We start from the raw sequence: 27,985 nt of genomic DNA on the forward strand, positions 1-27,985 counted from the left end.
ACAGTTCAGATGAGATTTTCTTTCATTTAACCCCATTATTAATATGTGCACCATTTCTCAACCTGACATATTTGAATCTTCTGACATATTTCCTGAGTCCACAAAATCTATGGGAATTAAACATTTTTGGATTTTCATATTTATGATCATCTTAAAGTAATAGTACATTGTGGAACTCTTGGACTACTCCTTTTATTGAAGTACTCCATGCAATTTCATAGGGGCATTGGCATAGTACATATAGTCATGTTAATACCAAGTAAAGCCAAATTACGTTACATTAATGCACTCTAAAGTTTTGCAGTCATTCCGTAAAGAAAGGTGGTGGGAGAATGGAATGGCCCCATCACTGGCATGTGAAACTGTAAGGACCCCAGAGCTGGCCATCAGTTCATATTCACAAAGTCAGTGGCTATATCGTGAAATCTCATCTTTTAATATACAAATTAGCAATGGTTAGATAGCAGTAAATGCAGTAGTGAAAAACAAAGAATTTTTTGGTTAATTAGTATTTTTTAATTTCAATATTGTATTTTGGAGTGTGTGCGTTGGCCCTTCAAGGTAATGGGTCAGTTGTTAAAAGAAAGCTTATTTTTTAAAAAGATGAACAATGAGGATAGTGACAATAAAAGTTCAAATGATGGTCCAAGTTTTCTACAAGTGATATGAAACCGTAGTAACCAAACACTGGCAATTCGGTGGCAGCAAATAACATCATCCATTACTCTCCGTTAATGTCAATAATTTGCACTTTATTGGTTATGTAGCTTAGTTTGTATTTAATTTGTAAACTTGATTTAGTTTTAGATTTGCATAAGAGCTGTAAGCATAAGGCATTTACACTTCATTCGTCTTAAAGAAACGTTATAATTAAAATGATTTAAATGAACACTGACAGTTTAAAGTATTTTTCCTTAAACTGGTTGCTTCATTACTCATATTTAAGAAACACTGACTTAGTGAATAAGCTCGTATAAATCCAATTTATTGGATTTATTCATCACAGTCTAAGAAGGAAAAGAACAAAATAGCTCAGGGCCCATTTTTTCCTCCCAGAGATGTTTATAGGCTTGTAAAATTCTGCATCCAGTTGGTTTTTGTTGTTGTTTTGTTTTTTAAAGACGTTTTGTTTGTTTTGCCTGTGTAGAACATAGGAGAAATTTGAACATCCATTTTTGGGTGGTTTTTATGGTCTTTAGAGAATTTTGCTCCTTGTACTCCAATTATATCAATCTACTTTCAGTTCCAAGAATGTACCAAGCTCTTTGCCACTTCGTACTTGCTGTGTCTTCTCTCCGGTCTAGAACACCTTCCCTTGGCTTTTTGTGTAGCTCAGCCTTTTTATTAGGTCTCTGCTTAAATGTCCCTTCCTCAGAATGCTCTTGCATGATCACTTCTGTCTGAAAGAGGTTCCTCTTATTTTCCCTCTTCACCTTCTTTATTTCCCTCATAGTGCTTACAGGATCTGTCATGATTTAAGATGTTTATTTCACGTTGCCACCGCTGCCTGCCACCCTCTTTAGACTGTGAGTTATAAGAGGGAAGATTGTGTGTCTGTCTTTTTGACCATTGTAGCATATAGCACACTGTATGGCACACAATAGGGACCCAGTAAGCATTGATTAAATTGGGAAATACAGTAATCACTGCTTTTATGACAGTGTATGGCATCTATGAAGCCACTGTGAAAGTAATGAGGACTTATTCAATGGTAAAAAACATTCAATTAATTAATTAAAAAAAATTATAAGGTCTAGGTGTATTGGTGGAGCTGAGTGGCGCAAAACAACCAAAAGGAGGAATCAACTTCCCAACAGAGTGTAGCTTTTCTCTTTGAGCTATAAATATTCAATTATTCTCCTGAGTCCTGTGGGTTGTCTGTCCCCATGGTTTGATGAGGAGGTAAGAGGTAAATACTGCTCCCTTATGGCCCTCTTCTATCAGCCATGGCCAGGATAAGTGCCTTAATCAGGATGAGAACTATGAAAGTCGATACTCAACCAATGGAGTCAGAGATAAAAATAATGACTAGTTTTTAAACCTTGGATTTTTTTTTTAAACATCTTTATTGGAGTATAATTGCTTTACAATGGTGTGTTAGTTTCTGCTGTATAACAAAGTGAATCAGCTATACATAGATAATACATCCCCATATCTCCTCCCTCTCGCGTCTCCCTCCAACCCTCCCTATCCCACCCCTCTAGGTGGTCACAAAGCACCGAGCTGATCTCCCTGTGCTATGCGGCTGCTTCCCACTAGCTATATATTTTACATTTGGCAGTGTATATATGTCCATGGCAGTCTCTCACTTCGTCCCAGCTTACCCTTCCCCCCTCCCCATGTCCTCAAGTCCATTCTCTACGTCTGCATCTTTATTCCTGTCCTGCCCCTAGGTTCTTCAGAACAATTTCTTTTTTTTTTGTATTCCATATATATGTGTTAGCATATGGTATTTGTTTTTCTCTTTCTGACTTACTTCACTCTGTATGACAGACTCTATGTCCATCCACCTCACCGCAAATAACTCAGTTTCGTTTCTTTTTATGGCTGAGTAATATTCCATTGTATATATGTGCCACATCTTCTTTATCCATTCATCTGTCGATGGACACTTAGGTTGCTTCCATGTCCTGGCTATTGTAAATAGTGCTGCAATGCACATTGTGGTACATGACTCTTTTTGAATTATGGTTTTCTCAGGTAAACCTTGGCTTTTTGTCCTTTCATCTTAGAATCCTGTTGAGTTATGTATCAGATATTTACCATTTTTCACTGACTCTCACATGCACATTTTCCCCACCTTTTGATATCTCTGCAATTGAGATGCATCACAATTTTTGTCATGTTATGGTTTGCTTGGTGACCTTTTTCTCTTTAAATTATATAGAGACAATGTGCATCTTAAAATCAGTGACATTTTACAGTCAATAAAATAAAGTAACTCTCTCTTGTTTTGAGGCAGTTGTCTAATATTCATTGGTTAAGTGGAGGAATTTGAAGCAGCTTCTAGGAGTCAGCCACTGTAGCAGCTTTTCAGCAAACAAATGACCATCAACATTTCCAGGACAGTCATGATGCTCTTTCAGCCAGGGAGTGGAGTCTGTGTTTCACTTGAATTTAGGTTGACCCTGTGATTTACTTTGATCAATAGAACATGGGAGACACGACACTGTGAGACTTCTGGGCCGTAAGAGGACTTCCAGTTCTTTTGGAGAGCCAACAACCTGTGTGTACCTAAGACTGCTGGATGAGGCGTGACTACATGGAGAGAGAGGCACTCGGAGGAGAAGGGAGGTCCCTCAGCCATCAATGCCCCGAGCAGGTGAGTGAGGCCGTCTCCATCTTCCAGCCCCAGTCGATCTGCCTCAAGTAATACCACGTGAAGCAGAGGTGAACAGTCCCCACTGAGCCTGATCTGAATTCCTGACCCCCAGAATCATGAACAATAACTTGGCTTTTGTTTGAAGCCACTCAATTTTAGGGTGGTTTGTTAGGTGGTAATAGATAACTGAGACAGCAATTGATTTAGGACTTAAATCCTACCAACTATTTTTCCATTTTCCCCAATTTGGAGCAAATTCTCCCCCTCAGATAAAGAAATATCCTTCAGTGGGATGAGCCTTAGAAAAACTGCCCATGTTTCTCCCTGATCAGATTTCCTGGCACTAACAAAATCCATGAAGTACTATGAGAAGTCACAGTCCAAAAAGAAATCCTGCTGGGATCATCATTTCCTCAAATCACCTTCCCACTTACAATTGTTTCTACTCAATGTGACGGTGCTTCATTGGGTATCTGGGACTCCTAAAATGTGTTTTCCTACATAAACTAATGTAAAACTACATAATCACCAGGGAACCACCTCTAAAAATGTCCAGTGCTTCTAAACAAGAAATGATTACCTAGCCATGGCAATTCTATAAGAGGACAAATATTGAATGATAACTGTTGTTCAAGACCGTGATTACCCAGAGAAACTGAACTGGATCCAACAACCCTCAGAACTACTAGGGCACAAGATGTGTTTGCTGGAGCAGCAGTCATAGTGGAGGCATATCTCGTGAGAATGGCTAGTCAGAACAACTAAACCTGCTCACCAAGCAGGACATCCTCAGTGTGTGGAGCAGTTTCTCAATAGGAAGCGTGAGAATCAGGAACATTGCAAAAGGGAGGGCAAGAACTCTGAAAGATTAATATCCGGTAAGGTGTGAGAGGGAAACTTAAGCTAGTTAGTTTGCAGTAACAAGCTCAGAATGGAAAGCTATTTTGGTAGCCAAGTGTGGAAAGTTAACGTTAACTGAGTAAAACCATGGGGTCATAAAGATAGGAATGTGCACGAATTCATGAGTCTGATTTTCCTAAGCTTATTTGCTCTTTCAGAAGAAAATTTCCTCTGTTGCTCCATGAAATATGAGTGTATACGTGTTTACACTTTAAAATAAGCCACATTAACTCTTAAGGTCCTATTATTCCTATTCCACAGCTTAATCCAGGTATGCAGTCCAATAATTATAATTGCTTTAACATTTCTTTAAAAGTAAACACACTACTTTTTCCTTTGTGTCTGCCTAACCTTCTTAATGGGACAATAAAATTGGGGATGAAATATCTCCTGCAGCCTTTGACTGGCACCTGAGACCTTCCCTGGGATCTAGCTGGGGTTATAAAACCTTCCATGAGTCCAAATCAATCTTTCAACCCAGAAAACCCATCCATGTGAAATCTGTGGACATCAGTCTACTGATGGATATAATCAAGCTGCAGATTAATGCTATCTTTATTATGATTTAGCGGCAAGTAATACTTGACTTTGGATTGCTACATAACACCCAGGAGAGACGTTAGCCCAGAAAGAAAACTATGGAACAGAATCACCAAGAAAAAGCAAACCACAAAGAAAGGACAGAATGGTGTCAGTAAAGTTTAACCTGACAGATACTGCCATGAAGTCAATGATTTTATTTGCAATGAGGCAGAAAGAAAGTATCCTTTCCCTACCAAATACAAAAGCACGTTATTTTGTCACTGTGGCAAAGACACATTGATCGACATTCAGTTAGCAACACCCTATTGAGGCCTCCTTGCCTTTTCCCTAGACCTCATCAGCAGACCTGGGGTAACAATGCCAGATATCATAGGCTATGCATTAAAAATCCTCATTTGAAGCTAAAAAGAACCACTATTGGTTTTTCTTCAAATAAATCTAGAGAAAAACAAAAACAAAAACATTTCACTTTCTCTTCCAGCAAAGGAAGTAGGGGAATTCACACCAAATCAGAGACCCAAAGTTGAGATCCCTGAGGTATGACCCTTCTCTCTTGACAGGAATAGCTTTACGTAACTTTGGGGGTGACAGTGCAAGATGTCCTCATGACCTCTCCCAGGTCCTGAACATTTCCTTCATAGCATGTGTTTTCACTTTTCTTTGTGATGCTCTGATGAGAGACCACCAATTAAGCCTACTTCTAAAGATGCATATGGCCCCAGCAAAGTAGGTAGGGAGGCAGGAACACTGATTTCACCTCAGGGCTGAGCACAGAGAATGGGAAAAGGCAGGGCTTGGGAGATGTGTACTGAAAGCTTGAAGGTTGAACGTACATGGGACATTGATCTTGTTAGGACTCCCAGGTGGGGCACCAGAGCCAGGATAGTGAGGCCAAGGAGAAGGGCAGCTGAGGGCAGGGGAGATGACCCTGTGGAAATTACGACTTGAGTGACATAGGACAAGGGCAGTGGGAAGCACTGGGCATTCAGGGAGAGGGACCTTCCAAGACGGCACAGGGTGCCAAAGGTTGGTGGAAGGGGACCTTTCAAGGTGTGTGGGGTCTCAGGTCAGCCCGATTTTCTGGAAGAGGATGAGGGAGTACTTCTCTTCCTTCTCTTCCTCCCTCCTTCTGTGGCCAGGGGCTAAGACTCTGGTGGGAACTCTTGGTACCAAGACTTAAATTCATGCTGGGCTTCTTTAACTTCTTTGGCATCTGTGGACAGGTTCTTCTAATTCAGTCACCCTTGTTAACCATATTACATAGCACATGATATTCTGCAAACCACTGGCTTAGAAAAACAACTTGTGGACTGCTTTTGAGGTAAGACTGTCTATACCTCATTGCAGATCAACCTCTTGTGGCTACAGCCAGAGTCTTGCGAAGGTCAAGCCCCCTTGGTCAGCGTAGAGAGCCACAATTTGCCAATCAAGGTTGGGCTTGAAACAGTTGGGCAATGAACCAGTTTTCTTTATCTTCCTTTGCATTGTCAGTGGTCATAATGATTCATACGACATAGTTCCTCGAAAGACAAAGAAAAAAAGACAACAGAACAAAATACTTCACGTTGCCTATGGCTTATGCATACATATTTTAATATTATTTATAACTGCATAGTTAAGAGTGTTTGGGGGCTTCCCTGGTGGCGCAGTGGTTGAGAGTCCGCCTGCCGATGCAGGGGACACGGGTTCGTGCCCTGGTCCGGGAAGATCCCACATGCCGCGCAGCGGCTGGGCCCGTGAGCCATGGCCGCTGAGCCTGGGCGTCTGGAGCCTGTGCTCCGCAATGGGAGAGGCCACAACAGTGAGAGGCCCGCATACTGCAAAAAAAAGTGTTTGGATCTTAGAGTTGGAAGCATAAAATAAAACTACGGTAATTAAATATAGGTATTAGGTAACTGTATTTGTTTCTAATCTATTTTTTTAACTGACTTACTGCAAACAAAGTAAAAGATAGCGACTATTAGCACAAAGCTGATTCCTCCAATGTGGAGGTAGACAGAATTAAGACTTTATAGGTATATACGTGACACACACCAATTAAAAGTCTTTTGATTTTTTTTTGGATTAAATATTATGGATTAAAATCCTGAGGCCTGAATCTTCTTGTAACAGTATAGTTAGAAAAGAAGGTCCAATCAGGGCATAACAAGATTATAAGACCACTAGTTCAGAGGTTCTCAAAGTGAAGCCAGAGGACCCCTGGGGATCCCTGGGCTTTCTTCAGGAAATTCACAAATCCCTGCCTTTTCCAACTACGTATCTGTGTAAGGCTGAATTTTCTTCACATTCTTCAGTTAAAACAGCATAACTAACAGATTGAAATGTGGAAGGAGATGTGAGATTCTAGCTGTCCTCTCTAAGGCTAGACATTAAATAAATTTCCCAAAATATAATACATGACAGTCTTCTCACTACATTTTGGGGGAGGAAATATAGTTTTCATGAAAAGTATGTTATTTATGTTAACATGTAAAGGGTTAGTTATTACATTAAATGAATGAACACAAAAATTCCTCGGTTTTAATTTTTAACATGGTAAATATTAATAGATAGAACCCACATAAGTTTTAAGAGGGAAAAACGGTCCTGGCACTAAGATGTTTGAGAATTGCTGCGTGAACCTGCCTCATTTTCCCCAAGCGAATTCTCTAAACTCTGTAACCATCTAAAGCCTATTTCTTCAGCTTAAGCTAGTTTCCACCTCCACCCCTTCCCACTTCCTCTCCGACCATATGCTCATGCCCAGGGGTAATAAAAAAATTCAGCAACTGGTATGGCATGGAAGCCCACCAATCAAAACATTTGTACAACCAGTAAGCACAGATTGTGGCTGAAAGCAGTGGGGTTAGTCCCACTCTCTGAGCTTCCAGACCCACCCACTGTAAATTCCACATGCCTGTGGGAAAGTGAGAATTCCCTCTCCCACCCAGCAAACTGCTCTGCTCACAGGTGAATCCTCAGGCTTTGCATAGTACCTAGTACACCATCAGGGGCTGAGCCCTGTATGCCTGAGCCCGTATTTACCTGTCCTGAGTGCAAAAACTTTGCCTCACTAGCAGTGGCCCTCCCACCAGTTTGGAGAGACAGGAGGTAGGATTTCTCTGCAGTGACAAGAATGGAAAAGGTCACCAACCACTTTCTTCACAATCCTAATTTGCCCCAAGGAGATGGAGCTTCAGGTGGTCTAATATTGTGCGGCATCGTAAACACCGGGGTCAGATTTGTTTAGGTTTAAGGAATAGGTGAAATTCCTCAGAAATCTTCGTTTAACCACTCTTCAACCACTTCAGTTAAAACCTAGTTAGCACATTGCAGAGTGCTGCAGAGTGAGCTTCTCAACAAAAATTCATGTACTTAATGTACATAAATGTCTTTTTTGGTGGGGTGAGCTTGCTAGAACTGGGAGAGCCAGATGCGGGGGATTTCTGAAGGTCTGAGGCCGAGCCGATGACGGCCAAGGCTGCACACTTAGCTGGAGTTCTCCTGCAATGTGAACTTCCCCACGCACTTGCTCTTTTCCTCTGACTTGCTGCTCTGGGTTGATTGGCGTCCTCCAAAATTCATATGTTGACATGCTAACCCCTGGGACCTCAGAATGTGACCTCATTTGGAGACAGGGTCTTTACAGAGGTAATCCAGTTCAAGTGAGGTCATTAGGGTGGGTGCAAACCCAATATGTCTGGTGTCCTTATAAAAAGGGGAAGTTTGGACACAAGGATGCGTACAGAGGGGAGACAGTGTAAAGATACAAGCAGAAGGCCATGTGAATATGAAGACAGGCATCTATAAGCCAAGGAGAGAGGCCTGAAACAGATCCTTCCCTCACAGCCCTCAGGAGGAACTGACCTTGCTTTTGGACTTCTCACCTCCAGAATTGTGAGAAAATCAATACCCAATGCTTAAGTCACCCAGTTTGTGGTTCTCTGTTACAGAAGCCCTAGCACACTTGCCTTCAGGTTTCCGAATCACAGCCCCACTTTCTCTCAGGGGAAGAATTCTAAGGAGTTCTTCATTTGAAAAAATGAGGTATAGAAGAATAAGGAGCGTTTCCCTCCAGTAAAGCTCTGACAATTCCCTGAGCTACACATAGCTTATGAGACTGGCCTTTCCCTCCACCTTTGGACAGACAGGGACTTTGATAATAAATGAGCAGAAGGAAGTGTTAGGTGCCTTCAACAGTGGGAACCAAGGAGAGTGGCCTGGAAGATGGGCCCCTGCAGCCTCGATACAGCCCTGATGTGGGGACCTCCTTCCCAGGGATCCTCTGCTCCTCAGCCCTGCCAGAACCTGACCCCGCTGACATGGGTTCCATGCATCTTGCACCATCTGTGCCGTCTCTAACCTGCAACAGTGTGAAGCCACGCAGGCTTTGATGTTGCTACTGACCTTAGCACGCCCCAGCCCAGCTCATCCTTTCCCGCAGTTCTCACACCCTCTCTTGCCTGGCACCTCCCCAGTGCCTTCATTCTTCTCATCACACGCAGAGCAGACAGCCCTCTTTAGGCCCCTTCTGCATCGCTTCTGCTACTTTGTTACCAAGCCTCATGGATCACTCCTTCCGATTTCCTCTCACTCTGCCTCTCATTCTATGTCCACTGCCAGTGTCCTCGGTCAGGCCATTGGTGGCCCACGTACGAACACTGGGCGACACTGTTTAAACAGCAAGGCTATTTTGACTTGGGGGCACCTGGAAGTATGGTGTGAAGGATATGGGGAGTTCAAAGAAGGGTTGAGGTGAAGGTCAAGGATAGGCTTGTGAGTTAGGGACTGGGAAAGGCCAATGTGTGGGGGTTGGGGGGGGTGAGGGCATCAAGTGCACAGATTTCCCAGTAATAAAAAGAAGTTGAGGACGTCCCTGGTGGCACAGTGGTTAAGAATCTGCCTGCCAATGCAGGGGACATGGGTTCAATCCCTGGTCCAGGAAGATCCCACATGCCGCAGAGCAACTAAACCCGTGCACCACAGCTACTGAGGTCGTGTGCTGCAACTACTGAGGCCTGCATGTCCAGAGCCCGTGCTCTGCAACAAGAGAATCCACTGCTGTGAGAAGCCCGTGCAGTGCAACAAAGAGTAGCCCCAGCTCGCCGCAACTAGAGAAAGCCAGCGTGCAGGAACGAAGACCCAATGCAGCCAAAAAATAAATAAAAAATTAAAAAAAAATAAAGCAGTTGAGGGCTTCCCTGGTGGCGCAGTGGTTGAGGATCCGCCTGCCGGTGCGGGGGGCGTGGGTTCGTGCCCTGGTCCGGGAGGATCCCACATGCCGCGGAGCGGCTGGGCCCGTGGGCCATGGCTGCTGGCCCTGCGCATCCGGAGCCTGTGCTCCGCAACGGGAGAGGCCACAGCGGTGAGAGGTCCGTGTACAGCAAAAAAAAGAAAAAAAAAAAAAACTGGTATGAATGTCAAGAAATCAACAACTGCCACAGAATAGCAATACCAACATGTCATGCATCATTGCAGAAGCCTCCTCTTGGTCGCTTCAATTTCCTTCCTTGAATCTGGTACACACTACCACCATATTTAAATATGCAATTTTGGTTAAATGCACCATTTCATTTATCCATATTGGCAACACATATTTACTGACTATACTTCTCAGTGTTGAGATTTGGTAGGAAATAAGACTGACTGAATCCCTGTTACTTTCCTACCATCCTCTCCAACAACTCCTGCTCCAAATAATATTTTAAAATTGATTCTTATGCTCAACAAAATATTAACAAACAGAATCCAACAGCACATTAAAAGGATCATACACCATGATCAAGTGGGGTTTATCCTAGGAATGCAAGGATTCTTCAAAATATGCAAATCAATCAATGTGATACACCATATTAACAAACTGAAGGAGAAAAACCATATGACCATCTCAAAAATGCAGAAGAAGCTTTTGACAAAATTCAACACCCATTTATGATAAAAACCCTCCAGAAAGAAGGCATAGAGGGAACTTACCTCAACATAATAAAGGCCACATATGACAAACCCACAGCCAACATCGTTCTCAATGGTGAAAAACTGAAACCATTTCCTCTAAGATCAGGAAGAAGACAAGGTTGTCCACTCTCACCACTATTATTAAACATACGTTTGAAAGCTTTAGCCACAGCAATCAGAGAAGAAAAAGAAATAAAAGGAATCCAAATCAGAAAAGAAGAAGTAAGGCTGTCACTGTTTGCAGAGGACATGATACATACATAGAGAATCCTAAAGATGCTACGAGAAAACTACTAGAGCTAATCAATGAATTTGGTAAGGTAGCAGGATATAAAATTAATGCACAGAAATCTCTTGCATTACTATACACTAATGATGAAAAATCTGAAAGAAAAATTAAGGAAACACTCCCATTTACCATTGCAACACAAAGAATAAAATACCTAGGAATAAACCTACCTAAGGAGACAAAAGACCTGTATGCAGAAAACTATAAGACACTGATGAAAGAAATTAAAGACGATACAAACAGAGGGAGAGATATACCATGTTCTTGGACTGGAAGAATCAACATTGTGAAAATGACTCTACTACCCAAAGTAATCTACAGATTCAATGCAATCCCTATCAAACTACCAATGGCATTTTTCACAGAACTAGAACAAAAAATTTCACAATTTGTATGGAAACACAAAAGACCCCGAATAACCAAAGCAATTGTGAGAAAGCAAAACGGAGCTGGAGGAATCAGCCTCCCTGACTTCAGACTATACTACAAAGGTACAGTAATCAAGACAGTATGGTACTGGCACAAAAACAGAAATATAGATCAATGGAACAGGATAGAAAGCCCAGAGATAAACCCGCGCACATATTGTCACCTTATTTTTGATAAAGGAGGCGAGAATATACAATGGAGAAAAGACAACCTCTTCAATAAGTGGTGCTGGGAAAACTGGACAGCCACATGTAAAAGAAGGAAATTAGAACACTCCCTAACACCATACACAAAAATAAACTCAAAATGGATTAAAGACCTCAATGTAAGGCCAGACACTATAAAACTCTTAGAGGAAAACATAGACAGAACACTCTATGACATAAATCACAGCAAGATCCTTTCTGACCCACCTCCTAGAGAAATGGAAATAAAAACAAAAATAAACCAATGGGACCTAATGAAACTTAAAAGCTTTTGCACAGCAAAGGAAACCATAAACAAGATGAAAAGACAACCCTCAGAGTGGGAGAAAATATCTGCAAATGAAGCAACTGACAAAGGATTAATTTCAAAACTTTACAAGCAACTCATGCGGCTCAATATCAAAAAAACAAACAACCCAATCCAAAAATGGGCAGAAGACCTAAATAGACATTTCTCCAAAGAAGATACACAGATTGCCAGCAAACATATGAGAGGATGCTCAACATCACTAATCATGAGAGAAATGCAAATCAAAACTACAATGAGGTATCACCTCAAACTGGTTAGAATGGCCATCATCAAAAAATATACAAACAATAATGCTGGAGAGGGTGTGGAGAAAACAGAACCCTCTTGCACTGTTGGTGGGAATGTAAATTGATACAGCCACTATGGAGAGCAGTATGGAGGTCCCTTAAAAAACTAAGAATAGAACTACCATACGACCCAGCAATCCCACTCCTGGGCATATACCCTGAGAAAACCGTAATTCAAAAAGAGTCATGTACCACAATGTTCATTGCAGCACTATTTACAATAGCCAGGACATGGAAGCAACCTAAGTGTCCATCGACAGATGAATGGATAAAGAAGATGTGGCACATATATACAATGGAATATTACTCAGCCATAAAAAGAAATGAAACTGAGTTATTTGTAGTGAGGTGGATGGACCTAGAGACTGTCATACAGAGTGAAATAAGTCAGAAAGAGAAAAATAAATACCGTATGCTAACACATACATATGGAATCTAAAAAAAGAAAAAAAGGTTCTGAAGAACTTAGGGGCAGGACAGGAATAAAGATGCCGATGTAGAGAATGGAGTTGAGGACACAGGGACGGGGAAGGGTAAGCTGGGACAAAGTGAGAGAGTGACATGGACATATATACACTACCAAATGTAAAACAGATAGCTAGTGGGAAGCAGCTGCATAGCACAGGAAGATCAGCTCAGTGCTTTGTGACCACATAGAGGGGTGGGATAGGGAAGGTGGGGATAGTATAGCTGATTCACTTTGTTATAAAGCAGAAACTAACACACCATTGTAAAGCAATTGTACTCCAATAAAAATGTTAAAAAAAATTGATTCTTAAAGAGTGAGTCACCAAATATATGTGTATGCACACACTCATACCTACATATGTACATACATATGACAAATATATTATTAAACTCCCAGATATAGATTTTTAATTCGCTTATTATAATCAAAATGAAGATACTAAAGAGAAGATACATAAGGGTCCCTGAGGTGATGGGCTCTGTGATAATTATATTATTTCCTTTGATGGATTTTTCATTTATAGGATGAAATGGAAAAAATATGGGGACATTTTGGAAACTGTAAGAATTATCTCCTCCATCATTCCATACTTTGGCTGTCAATGTTTTTCAGATTTTAAGCTTGAGACCTTTTAAGTTTGCCTTTCAAATTTCGTGTGAGGAGAACGAACGTAGCTGGTTGCTGCTGAGTTGGTATTGTTCTAACTCCTTAAAGTTGTAATATAAATAACTTTCATTTTTTAATTTTGAAAGGCAAAGAAATAAGCTGTTGTTTCCATCCTTCCCCAATTCTCCTTGTTCAGATAGTCCAAAGCACCAGTGAGGTGGGCAGTTCTCCTCTCCTCTCATCCAAGGGGAAGAAAACTTTTTCTCAATTTTTTTCTCTCAAATAATAACCAAAAGTTTTCAGAGAAGTCCATCATTTCAAAATATTATATGGCATTTAAAAAAAAAAGGAATCACACAGACCTCACAGAGGAGTCAGAGATAATAGTTTACAGACTGCTGGGTATTTTCTGGATTTAAACCAACTAAGGCAAAAGTTTGGTCCATATTGGGCAAGCATGAAGATGAATGCCATCTGTGATTAAGTTCTGGATTTGTCACGCTGCAGGTCTCCTTTCCACCATCCGCTGGTTTGCATAGACTTGGCGAGGGTCCAGGGGAGGCAGTTGGGGAGAGAGGAAACCAGTGGAAAATGCCCAGTTTTGGTACTCAAGTTTCCTGAAGGGCTAAGACTTGTCTGAATTTGTTTCAAAAGTTTTGGAGAAATACCTCACACATGACAAATGGAGAAGTTCTGGTTACAGGAGTGGGAGCTTATCTAGATTGTCCCTGGGGTCACAGGCAGGAGGGGACAAAAAAGAGATGCCTTTGGTGACGGTGTCTATATACGCAAACATGAAGAGACATGATAGAAAGATGGGTCCCTGGAGACTTAGCTCTTGTCCCTTAAATCCAAGCATCTTGCCTTCCCTTCAAGTCCCCAGGCCTCATGTGCAGTGATGCACGTGTCAGCCATTCTTGCCACGTGGTCTTAAAGTCAGCATTTATTGAATGAGCATTACCAGGTGCCAGGCCCTGAGCTGTGCATTTTGCAAGCATTGTCTGGTGTAGTCTTCTTAGCACACAGAGACTACTCGGCCCCAATTGGTAGAGAATAACACTGAGACCCAGAAAAGTTAAAAAAAATTGTCTAAAGTCACAGACTTGGTCTGTTTATCTCCCAGCACTTAAGTACCAAATCCCTCAATACTTTCACTAGTCTTGTTTTTTCATGCCCTTTCAAAATTTTCTACTGTACAGAGTATGTGCAGAAACTTTCCTGTGTGCCATTCATTCAAAATTCAATGAACCTTTCCAGGGAATTATTAGGTACTGGGTTTGTGCTAAATGGAGTGAAAACATATAGCCTCTGCACCGAAAAAGCTCATCCTCATTCATTCATTCATTCAACTATCCAGCAAACTTTTCTTAAGCACATCCTATGTCCCAGGCAGTGTACTAGGTGCTCTAAATAAAAAGCCAAATAAGATAAAGTGTTTAATGTTAATAATGAGAGTAACAATGATGATAAAAACAGCTAACACTTACTGAGCACTTGTCTTGTGCCCCGCGCTGTTCTAAGTACTTTGTATCTATTCACTCAGTCAATCCTCACCACAAGTGATGCAGGTACCATTATCATAATCTTCATTTTACAGATGAGGAAACTGAGAGAGAGAGAGATTAAAAAACAATCTTGCTGGAGTCAAGACTGAAACACAGTCAGTGTAAATTCTGTGCATCCTTGTGGGAAGCCAGTGCAACAAAAATATGTTTGTAATGCAGTGAAATTCTTGAGAACTGAGGTCAGTCCATGGTCATTTGAGCCAAGGGGAATCAGTGCTCAAATATGCCTGTCCAAGGGTTCGAGGTGGGTGTCTGGTCCTCAAGTGGGCATGTGGCTCTTGGCAAAGCTGCTACAGTGTGGAGAGCTGGGTATTCAAGAGGCAGAAATGAAATTATTACACCTTCTTTCAGGTTCGTTTCAGATCTATGGAGCTCTTTCTGCAACAGGGGAGTTCAGGGTTACATGGAAAAATGCCTTTGGTTGTGTTTGGATGGTTAGCCCATCCTAGTAAGAATCCTGAGATGGTTATTTCCCTTATTAAGATTCAAATGTAAGGTATGTGTCGTGTTCATTCACTCATGCCACCGATATTGATTAAGCACATACTATGTACTTAGAAACTCTTCTGGGCCTTTGGAATACACAGTAAACAAAACAGAAAAAAATACCCTTACACTCACGGAAGTTACATTGTTGTGGGTGAGACAGGCAACAAGCAATAAGCATAAGACCTGTGAAAAAGTATTACCAATAGGGAATTGGGAGTGTGGGCATGGGGACCTGCGGCTTGGACTTCAGTAGGGTGGCCAGGCAGACCTCACTGAGCAGATGATATTTGAACAAAGTCCTGAAGGAGGTGGGAATAACCAGCGCCAAGCTTCTAGGGTGGAAGGTGCCCTGTGTGCTTCAAGAGCAGCCAGGCCAGTGGGGCTTGGAGACGAGCGGGAGGTGAACTCTAAAACCTTGGCTTTCCCTTTGAATGAAACAGGGAGGGCAGTGTAATGGAGGTGTTGAGGAAGAGTTTGATCCCGGATATAGTTTGACGTCAACAGATGTTCTGATAGACAGTAGTTTGGGTATCAGAGAAGGAAAAGGCATCAAGGGCCAGGCCATGGTCTTTGGCTGGGGCACCTGGGAGGATGGAGATGCTCTTAACCGTGACAGGAAGACATTCTGTGGAATCACCGGGGGAAGACCAGGCATTCTGTTTCAGGGGGGGCTGTGAGGCATCAAGTGGAGAGGCGATGCTGGGACTTGGGGATGTGGGCAGGGGTGCAGAAGAGAGGTCTGGGCTGGGGTGCCAGCTGGGGAGTCCTCAGCGCACAGGTGCTATGGAAGGCCGCAGGATGGATGAAATCACCACGGGAGTGAGATAAAGAGGAGAAGAAGACGGAGAGCTCAGTGTTAAGAGGTTGGGGAGAGGCAGCAAAGGAGACAGAGGAACAGCCCTGTAGTAGGAAGGCAGAGAGAGTGCAAGGTCCCCAAGGCCAGCGGAGCATGTGCGACGAGGAACGTCCCAGTCTGTCTGCCTGTCCACAGGGACAGGCACACCCCAAGTGGAAGTCATGTCTGAGCCTTACTCAGGGTCTAGGAGGCAGGAGTTAGTCAGACTAACAGTTTTAAGGCAGAGAAAGAGCTTCTCTTTTCCTGCCATAAGGAGAAAAAAGACTGTTTGAGCAATTTTCATAATAGGGCCCTGTGAGAAGAACTGGTGTGAGTTCAATGATGAATGAAGGAGATTTTAGCAACATCAGCTAGTCATTTAGCCACTTCTTCATTGGCTGTGTACATGTGCTTTCTAACCAGGCAGGAATTTGTTTAACAAAACAATCATGGTCTCCATTTTCCCCAAATCCTTGAATCTAAAGATCATTTTTGAAATGTTAGGTCATGCTAGACTACACCCCTAGAGGTGTCTTATTTTCATTTTCCTAATTTTATAGGGAAAAAAGATATAGATACAGATATATGGGGCCTCCATGAACACATTTGAAACGAAAACCAAGGTTCTCCTTGTGTTCACCTACATCGTCTTACGCCTTCAAAATGCATTTTCCAGCCATCTGTAGTCCTTCGTGCCCCCGAGCTGTTCGTATGGTATTCATGACTTAAAATTGTCCATTCTTTAAATGGTTTCAATACTCTTTCATGCATCCTGTCCACACTCTCTGGTTTGGACTGGATCCCAAAGGAGCGGGGTTTGGCTGCATCATAACATGGGCTCGAGACAGAGGGAAACCAAAGTCTGAGTTAGGGAAACATTGGCAGGAGACACAAACCACCAGAAGCTTTAATTCTACAGGGTCCTATGAGGTCAGGCAGCAGGCGAGGCAGTTTGGAGAGCAGAGCCTGGAGTCACCCCCAAGGCCATGAGCTCCAGGCCTGGGCTTCAAAGGCCCTTGTGGCCAAGCCTGTGGGCAGAGGGAGCCGATACAGGCTCGGTCCACTCATCCGCTCAACGTTCACTTGATGAATGACTCCCATGTCTCATGTACTTTGTTTCTTCATAAAGTAACAGTATGTTTATTTTATTACATTGAAGAAACCAGACATAGCCTAAGAGTGAGAGGTCTGGAGATAGAAGATGGTTTAGGGTGGGGAAAAATAACAATAACTGTGCGTCAGGCTGGCACGGGTTCAAATCCCAGCCCCAGCTGGTGTTACTTTGAGGCGTTGCTTCCCCTCGTTGGTCTCAGCAGTCTCCTGAGATATGCTCTTTGAGGAGCTATTGTGAAGATCACAGATGATACGGGGACGATACCTGATAGAGTGACTCTCACAGAGCAGACACTCAGTATATTGTAACAGTTATCATTATTTTGTTTGTTGTAGCAAGGTGTGGGTGAAGTAAGAGGTCTAAAGGAGACTTCCTGTGCAGAAGCTGAGAAGCTGAAGAATCTTTGTTCTAGAAGAGAGGCAGTGAACATTCGATATTAAGGCTATTTTCCATCACATTTTGCCTTTGGCAGACATTGAGCATCACCCGCCACCCTCCTTCCACTCCAGCCAGGATGGCCTCGGGGTTACGGATCCAGGCCAATACCAATTCACTGGAGTTTGAAGTGAAATGTTCACCTATTTACCATGGTCATCCCAAGCAGGAAACCAAAAGAGGCCTTTCTGAGAGCTTGTATGTTGACACCTTTTTGAATGAGGTGAAGGGATTCGACTCAAAGACCGTCCCAAGCAGAGAAAGGCAAGAAGAGTCTGTAAGCTTCCTACGTAGCCTATAGGCAGCCACGGAAGAGGCCCCTCAGTCAAGAACACATTTAGAAAGTAGTTCAAAAGTCCTTGATTCTCTCTCTCTCTTTTTTTTTTAATTCTTTTGGAGTATAGTTGATTTACAATGTCACGTTAGTTTGAGGTGTACGGCAAAGTGATTCAGTTATACATATACATATATTCATTCTTTTTCAGATTCTTTTCTCATATAGGTTATCACAGAATATTGAGTAGAGTTCCCTGTGCTATACACTAGGTTCTTGCTCCTTATATATAGTATATATACTATCTTATATATAGTATTGTGTGTATGTTAATCCCAAGCTCCTAATTTATCCCTCCCCCCTACAACGTTTCCCCTTTGGTAACCATAAGTTTGTTTTCAAAATCTGAGTCTGTTTCTGTTTTGTAAATAAGTTCATTTATATCATTTTAAAAATTAGATTCCACATATGAGTGGTATCATATGATATTTGTGTTTCTGTGACTTACTTCACTTAGTATGATAATCACTAGGTCCATCCATGTTGCTGCAAAAGGCATAATTTCGTTCCTTTTTATGGCTGAGTGACATTCCATTGTATATATGTGCCACATCTTCTTTATCCATTCCTCTGTCGATGGACATTTAGGTGGTTTCCATGTCTTGGCTATTGTCAAGAGTGCTGCTATGAACATTGGGGTGCATGTATCTTCAAATTATGGTTTTCTCTGGATATATGCCCAGGAGTGGGATTGCAGGATCATATGGTAGCTCTATATTTAGTTTTTTAAGGACCCTCCATACTCTTCTCCATAGTGGCTCTATCAATTCACATTCCCACCAACAGTGCACGAGGGTTCCCTTTTCTCCGCACCCTCTCCAGCATTTATTGTTTGTAGACTTTTTGATGATGGCCATTCTGACCGCTGTGAGGTGATACCTCATTGATTTGCATTTCTCTGATAATTGGTGATGTTGAGCATCTTTTCACATGCTTTTTGGCCATCTGTATGTCTTCCTTGGTGAAATGTCTATTTAGACCTTCTGCCCATTTTTTGATTGGGTTATTTGTTTGTTTTGATACAGAGCTGCATGAACTGTTTGCATATTTTGGAGAGATTCTCTTCTTAATGATTGTGAATAGGCCTTCTCCACCATCCATGCCCCAGGAAAGAGTCGAGGCAGCTTTGGGCGGCCCAGCTTGCTGAAATCGCGTGGTTTGAATGCATGTTCAAGTTTTCTCAGGGCCAGGAACTTCCCAGGAAGAGGGATCTCGCCCCGCCCTGCCCTGCCTCGCCACACACCCCCCACAACGGCAGTTGCCACCTTCCTTCCCTCGCTCAGCTGAAGTCTAGACGCCAGGAAGACAGGAAGGGAGCTGGGTCCTCAGCTTCTTCCCCCAACCACAGCCCTGTGGCAGTCAGAGCTGGCAGTGAGGAAGTGAAAAGTCATTTTCTCCCCCTTCTGAAGGTGAAGCCCATGGTTTTACTGCTCACTTGAGATCCCCATAGGAGAAAAAGTTTTAGCACCATTAATATCCACCCCTACACACAGGTTACTGAAAGTAGATCATTAATGATAAATAAGCACTCACTATGTGAGAGAGGAAAGCAGTGGGAGGTGACAGCCAGGGAATTCTTTGTTTCAGCTCCCTAATTTGGCCGGATGGGGCATTTCTGCTGCCTGTTAGACAAATCTGGGATGCTGCCCAAACTGGTGGTGTGTGTTGGCGAAAGCCACCGTGGTGCGCGTTTGCTGATGACTCAGCCCATCTCAGGTCCTTTGAAAATGATATTTCCCGAGACGTGACCTCTTTCCTGCCAGGCTTCTCTTCAAAGGTCCAGGGGGGAAAACAACAAAAAAACAAAAAGCAAACAAAAAAGCGAAACAAAACCCCAAAACAACCTATGAGCAAAACCGGCTGCTTCTAAACCCTGGATGGATCCTTCTGGATTCCAATGTCACAGTCATGTCAGCCAACATCCATTCTATCAGAGCAGTATGCATTTCATGGGATAAACTTAGGAAAGCAGAAACCCCAGGAATCAGCACCCAGGTCCCAGTATATAAATAATAGCAAACTTGTTCCACTCCATTAAACCAGTCTCTGAAGCCGTATTGTCAGAAGGCAAAGAAAGTAGGAACCCTCGAAAACCACATGGCGAGTTCATTGGGGGTAAAACCTGATTCAGTCAAACCAAGGAGATAAAACTTTAATGAATCAGTTAAGCAAGAATGAGATTGGATGAAGTCATTGTTGCAGATTCACTGAATAATCATGGAAAATAAGGAATTTCCATGAAAGGAGCAAGCACGCTGTGGGCACAGATAAGATACTATTGATAACAATGGATAGGGTGAGATCATGGAAGCCCTGGGGGTTGTTTTTCCTAGCATGATGGATGTCTTACCGTCACATAACCAGCAAGAATCCCCTGCTCTGTACCAAGAACCATGGGCAGCTTTTGCTACGCATTAGCTCACTTGCTCCCAATAATAATCAGACATAAGATGGATTATTTTCCTCATCTTTCAGATGGCAGAACAGGCCCAGAGAAACTCCGTAACTACCCCAGGTCACACCATAGCAAATGGACCTTGACTGTGAACCTAGGTAGTCCTGACTCCAAAATGTGGACTCCTAACTGGCCCATTGCACAGCTTTCCCAATGACAGCAGATGCAATAGAAAGCAGCAGAGAGCAACTTCCATGTACTTGTTTCAATGCCCTGGTGGGGGGGCTTCCCTCACTATGGCCTCCTCTTTCTCTGGATCAGTGGTCCTCTGGCTTAGGATGCATCCTTGCCATCCCCTGATCCAAGTCCAGACTGCTGGGCCCTACCTCCAGTGTTTGTGATCCTTTAGGTGTGGGGCGGAACCTAAGGATTTGCATTTCTAACACGTTCCCAGATGCTGCTGGCCCAGGGGACTACTGTGAAGGACCACAGAGGGCGGTTGGCTGAAAAGACCCCCATGTGTTGGCCTGCGCACCGACAATCAACTGTAATAACTGCTCTTTTCTTCTACGTAAAACTGCCCTCTGAGTTCGGGCAATTCTGTTTCAGACTCCACCTATTTGGGGAGTAGATGTTTCCTGAGTGTTTGCAGTCGGCTCGGATTCAAGCTGCAAACTCATGCATGGATAAACTTGTAGCATGGCCGTGGCTGCAGGCTGAGGACTTTTCTTTCCAGGCCAAGCTGCCAGGGTATGAGGCCTTGGTCCAGAAATGCTATTAGAATGCTGGCCGGGGTCAAGACTTCTTCCCCTGAGCCTGCTATGCTTTGCCTCCTGCTTTCCACCCCACCCCCACCCCCACCCCCACGCCCTCCATTCTTGTCAAAGTTATTTACGTCTGCCAGCTAGTGGTGCCCAAAAGAAATAGATGTGGGCCACATATGGAATTTCATTTTTCTAGTAGCAATGTTAAAAAGACCTTTTACATTCTTTTTTTTTTCCCCCTTCAAGTCTTTGAAATCTGGTGTTATCTAATCCTGCAGCACAACTCATTTCAGACCAGCCATATTCTAGGTGCCCAATAGCCAGGCGTGGCCCCTAACTGCCACGGCAGTGGAGTGCTCATGCATTTGGAATTATTGCTACGTCTGAACCTAGAAAGAACCCCTTTGTGAAAGGCAGAAATAGCCACATATTCATACCTTTGCACTGGTTTACATTTATTAAACATACAGATGCAGGTAGCCAAAACATGTCTGTGCCTCAGAATCGACTGGGACATCTGTTAAAAATATGACAGCCCTTGCCTAACTGCAGAGCTACTGAAATAGAATGGGGCTGGAAGGAGACGTCTCTGCACTTTTTTTCTTTTTTCTTTTCCTTTTTTTTTTCGCGATACGCGGGCCTCTTACTGCTGTGGCCTCTCCCGCTGCGAAGCACAGGCTCTGGACGCACAGGCTCAGCGGCCATGACCCACGGGCCCAGCCGCTCCATGGCACGTGGGATCCTCCCGGACCGGGGCACGAACCTGCGCCCCCTGCACCGGCAGGCAGACTCCCAACCACTGCGCCACCAGGGAAGCCTGGCTCTACACTTTTAATGGGCCCCTAGGGTCATTTTGCAGCATCCAGCCCAGGACTTTATACAGAGGGACATTTCCCATTTCCTAATCACCAGACAGAGAAGTACAAAACCCCATCCAGGGGTGTCAGCCTGGAGGCCAGAGGCCAGAGTCCAGCTTCTTTTCCTGTTTGTCAAACAGTCGATTTTACTCATATCTGAAGCCTGATATGCATAGGTACTAACAGATCAATATTTTGATCATTTAGCAGAAATAGGTTAGCATCCACTTTGTACAAAAACGCTATTCACTAGGCTTTTTTTATCTTGCTTTTGTGACTTTTTTTTAAATTTGTTGGAGACCTGTTTGTAGAGATTTGTAGGCACATGCTGCCACCTAGTGATGGAGATGCTACTGACACACGTTGGAATAAACGTGGGCTTGCCCTCTGCTGGTAGAGACAATGGCAGTTTACACACGGGGTTCTCAAGTGTGCTTCCTAGAATGGCAGCAACAGTATCTCCTGGGTACTTGTTAGAAATGCAAAATCCTTGGGCCCTACTCCAGAGCTACTGAATTAGAAACTCCGAGGGTGGGTCCAGTTATCTATGGCTTAATAAGCCCTCCAGGTGATTCTAATGCATGCTGAAGTGCTGCAGCCTAAAATCATGGTTCTTGGTCTCTTAGCTTTGTGGGCAGTTGCCCTAGGGGAAAAGGTACAAATGCACATACATCCAGACTTTTACAACCACTTTGGGACAGTTCATAGACCACATAAAATTAGAACTTGTTCCAAATCCTTTGGCGGTGGGGCGTGAGGGAGGGGAACGAGGTAGAGGTAAAGGATGGTCCAACCTTCTCCTACATGGCGTCGCGCGTGCTCTGATTTAAGGGTCTATGACCTGGTCTGACTCGGTGGGTTTTAGAATACTGGTAGCCTATACAGTGGCTTTGTCTAGATTAGAAAGATGTACCTTTACCCAAATAAAATCATGTTTTTTAAATTAGTGTATTTAAAATTTTTCAATAATAAAACTATTTCAACAATATTACAATAAAGTTTACATTAATTCTCTATAAATGAAACAAATCAAGTTGTTAATGATCTGACAATAGGAAGCCTGACATTTTCATCAGAATAACTAGGAATTCAATATCACTAGGATGTAATACTTTGTTTCAAAATTGTTACTTGTCTTGCTTTCACAGAAACAGTATCTTTTAGGGAGTTTCAATGCTTACTTGCTCCAATATCTCATTTTCTGTAGAGGTGAGTGCTATATTTGACAGGCTTTCTGTGATATCATGATCCTCAGATATAGTACAAACTTTGGTAGTTTTTAAAAATAAAATAACAGTTCGGGAGGCTATATTTCCCACTGACCATATTCCCCACTGGCCAAGTTAACTATATCCTGAAAGTTCCAAAAGTATCTGGAAATTCCTGGTAAATTATTGCTGTAAATATATGGCAATGCCTAAAAGAGACATATTAGAAGTTAGAAAAACAATTTAAAGTTTTCAGTTCCTCAGACTTGGTGACCCATCAATATCTCATCTCTTACTATGTTTATAAATTAATTGCAGTAGCAAATTTGACATTCTAAAGAAGTGGTATATAATTAAAGTAGCTTACCTCTACCTTAATTTTTCAATTATGTGTCATCCAGAAAACTGGGATGTCCATGATATTCTTTCAGTATTGTAAATCTTTCTCTTAATAATGAAATTGCTAAAATTATTGTAGAAAAAAGAAATTGATTTTAAAATCAAATTTGGGGTCATGGAAGGCCTGATTACGAGATTTTCAGCTGAAAATCTTCTTCTTCCGTTTTATGCATTTTTTAAAAATTGTGGAGAAGTTGGTGTCAAAATCAAGAGATTCTGCAGTTTGTTTAGCATCACTAACAGATGCTTGATAAACTGGTTTTCTTCAAAGAGGTTCTTAGTTCCTGTCAAGAGCCTTATGCACATTGAGTTTGGTTCTTGCATACTTTGGCTTGTATCATTGATTTCACTTAATATATCATATTAAATTAGTACCAAGTAAATAAAATCTAAAGTTGATATTTCAGAAGCGTACTTTTGGCTCACATTCTGAGGTCTTTGTCAATAAAATCATCAACAGTTTTTAAATGAGTGTTGCATACTACTCTTTTAACTCAACCCTTCCACTGTGCCTTTGAAAATGGCCTCAAATTTAGGTTTCTTGAATGTTTTAATGCAGTTCTATATTTTAGGTAGCTGTAAAGGTAATATTTTAAAAACTCAAACCGCCAAAGTGATCTTTGCTTCATTATTCACTAACAAGTGAATGCAGAGTAAGACATATAGAATGCCTAGAAGTGTCTTAGAGGGTTCTCTGTTGCAATTCACTATGTTTCCTACATATATTTACACTATTATGGTATTCTTGGACTTCAAATTATGCTTTCTTTAGATGCAGTTTTTTTATAAGTGATCTGCTGAAAACATGCAATATCCTCTCTTCTACGAGACAATGTTTGAGAGGCCAAATGTGTATAGAGGGGAACAGTTGCATTTGAGAAATGAACAACCTAACGATCATTACTCTCTGTTCTTCAGAGTTTGCAGCAGGACTTGTATCCAGTATAACTGGTCGTTTTAAAAAATGACTTCTTCACTTATTCAAAATGATTTATTTGATTCATCACATCTGTTATTTTTTAAAATTCTTGAGTTCTATGTTTTGTCTCCTAAATAAAGAGAAGTATTATTTGGAGTTGATGTTTATATTCTGCATGAATACGGGGCCATAATCTCAATGTTTGCTGTGGTCCCTGCCAAATGAAGACAGTACACATTACCACAGTCATGCAGCATTGTGGATGAGTCCCTGATTGTTAGGTTGAATTAGGCTTCAGATTGAATTATGCTTATTATGTGTTCAGCAGAAGCTCACTGATATATTTTCTGATTCTTATGTGTCATTGTTCTGCATCATTGACAGTTATGCATTTTAAAGTAAGATTTCACTTTTAAATATGTAGCCCTACCATTGGTGTGTATTTCCTTTTTGCTGTATTTACTGAAATCTGTGCTGCCTTCTGCCAGTCTTTCATGCATCCTCATGCTTCAGTTTTCTTATTCATCCACAAAGAGTTTATAATAGAGACAAAACAGACTATTTCAAGGTAGAATAAAATAACAAGAATCTAGTGACTGTTTTTTTCACCATTTGGAAAAAGTTGAGTGCAATACGTTTCTCAAAACTCCTACCTGTATCATCCTTAGAAAGTGGAAATTACTTTTCATGGGTGAATAATTTTCTTTTTTTATTTATTATTTTTTTAAATCGAAGTACAGTTAACTTACAATGTGTGTTAGTTTCTGGTATGCAGCAAAGTGATTCAGATCTATCTATCTATCTATCTATCTATCATCTGTCTATCTATCTACTTTTTCATGTTCTTTTCCGTTATAGTTTATTACAAGATACTGAATATAGTTCCCTATGCTATAGAGTAGGACCTTGTTGTTTATTTTATATATAGTAGTTTGTATCTGCTAATCCCAAACTCCTAATTTATCCCTCTCCCCATGAATAATCTTTAATGAGTGTTCCATTGTGTTATACTCAAATTACATAATCATGTACCTGGATTAAAGAAAGTATAGTATATTCAGTGTAATGGTTTCATAAGAGTTTCATCCCTTCCTGCTTTTCTATTATTCTTCAGTGTGCCTGTCGCAGAGGTAGAGGGTGCCCATCCATGACTTAATGCCTGCCATATGCTATTAAAACAAGGACCTCTGAAGTTCCTTTCCTGTCCCTCTGGGCATTTCTTGTACTTTCTCCAAAAATATATTCAAGGATTCAAATAATTGTCCTTTTCTTCCTTAATTGTTTTCATTTTCTGTTTTGTAATCTAATTTTTAAAATGGATCTGATATCTAGGGGAAAATAATGTGCTTAGTGTTTTATCTTGGTATTTGTAGTATCTTATATCCATATATTAATAACAGTTAATATTTGTACTGATGAAATTTCCATAACAAAAATTGCTGTGACATAACTAGTGGATCACTATATAATAATGCCTAGAAAATATCTATGGAACACTTAGTAGATTATAAATGGAAAATTATTAATTACTATCCTGTCATTTATCCCACAATGAAAGTACTTAGATTTAAGCTGAAAGCTCAATCGTACCATTTAAGTAGAACAACAAATGTCAGGTGACATAAGTTGTAAGATAGAGAGTAAATTTACCAGTACATTTATCAGAGAGCTTAAAAAAAATTTTTTTTTAATGTTCTCACCAGTCGTTATTATCTGTTAGAGCTCCTTGTTTGGAAGAACAAGTACAATAAAGCACAATAAAAAAATACTATGATATTAAAGCAACAAGGTCCTTCAGTGATGAAGCTAATCATGTGTAAGTTGAAGCAGAACAACGTGAAACAGCCCTCCCCAGTCCCCTAGGATGGGTGAGGTCTACAGCATGGATGCAGAAGAGAGGCATGAGGCATAGATGGGGCAGGAGAGTCTGATTTCACCTTGTCCTGACTTTCACCAAAGGTTGGAGCTGTCCTAGGCAACTTGCTCATGACCGATAGACACAGACTCCCAGAGTGGCAGGGCTGAGAGAGCCCACAGGAGCAAACTCCTTGACTGACACATGAATGAGGAGACCAAGCCCGGAGAGGCCAGTGATCGGATCAGAGGGAAATACGTTCTGAAGATTTATCTCGGAGCTTCTCAGAACTCACGTGAGGTTCTGAAAATGAGCCAAGTATAGTTAGAAATATGGAAAAATCTAAAGAAAAGGAATGTTCCTGAAAATACCTTTTATTTTTCTCCTCCTGAGCAAAGAAAGTCCACAAGCAGCCAGCTTTTCCTGATTTCCCAGCATCCAGTTCACCACATTCTGATGTTCAGTCTCCAGCATCCTTAAGGTCATGGCACAGCACAAGTAGTAACACAGACCAGGGGCTGCAAGACACTTCCTCTTCTCTCCACCTGCCTTCAGGTGAGACTTGTCCTACCAGTTGGTCTTTAATCCTTTGCCTGGACCATCATGAGACTTCCTAATATTCTGTTCACAGATAATAACTAAAAGCAGGGGTTTTCCTACTAAATTTGATTGAGTAGGCCTACCTGGAGTCCTGAAACAAATAAATTAAAGCATATATTTCATTGCTGAGACCAAACAACTTGATCAGTCTTCCTTCCTCTCTTATTGCCTGCAGCCCTCTGTGTAAGAGAAGAGGAAAAGGAAGGGGATGCAATCAGAAATACATTCATGTACCCATGTGTCTGCAACTTGGACAAGGACACCTTGTGAGGACTCTGGAAACTACCACCTAAATAACGTGTGGGGGGTTGTTTATGGATTTCAGTTTGCCAAGAGGTCTGGTTGTACAGAATCAAGGTATTACAGGTACAGTTTCTCACTTTCCTTCATCTCAGAAAGGTGGGAATTGATGCTGTTGTTCTAACCACAAAATCAATTAGGACAGGAGAGAAGGATGAAGGAAGTGATGAGCGTTCTGTGGTTCATCTGGAGAAATGAGAGGCTTACCCTCGTCCAACACCCTCTTTTCCACGACAGTGATTTTTGCCACTATCAAAATGAGGTCATAGTAACATGTTCAAGTTGCTCTTCTGTCGACATTAGAAGAATGAGGGAATTGCTTAAGTGTATGAATTAGGATAGGCTAGGATGTACTGTACTAACCAAAAAAAAAAAAAAAAAAAAAAAAATTCCCCAGATCTCAGTTACTTAACACAGAAAAGATGTATTTCTTATTAGCCTAAAATCTAGTGGAGTCAAACATCCCTACTTCATCTTGGAAGTTCACTTTCTGGGGCATGTGTCCTATAAAGACCCCTTGGCAGGGGAAAAGAGAGATGGAGGATCCCAGAACATTTGTAAGGGCCTGGCTCGGAACTTCTCTGCTTATCGCCCATTGACCATAACTTAATCACATGGCCC

General features: G+C 41.8%; 1 long non-coding RNA gene across 1 annotated transcript in view; it reads left to right on the forward strand.

The window, feature by feature from the left end:
* Positions 1-27,985, forward strand: part of LOC307191314 — a 276,807-nt gene that overhangs the window by 140,086 nt on the left and 108,736 nt on the right. Inside the window, exon 5 of the long non-coding RNA XR_013829688.1 lies at positions 3,152-3,322. This is a non-coding gene — a long non-coding RNA (uncharacterized lncRNA). The remainder of the gene's footprint in view (positions 1-3,151; positions 3,323-27,985) is intronic.

Source organism: Stenella coeruleoalba, assembly GCF_951394435.1.
Source record: "Stenella coeruleoalba genome assembly, chromosome: 9".
Classification (NCBI taxonomy): Eukaryota; Metazoa; Chordata; class Mammalia; order Artiodactyla; family Delphinidae; genus Stenella; species Stenella coeruleoalba.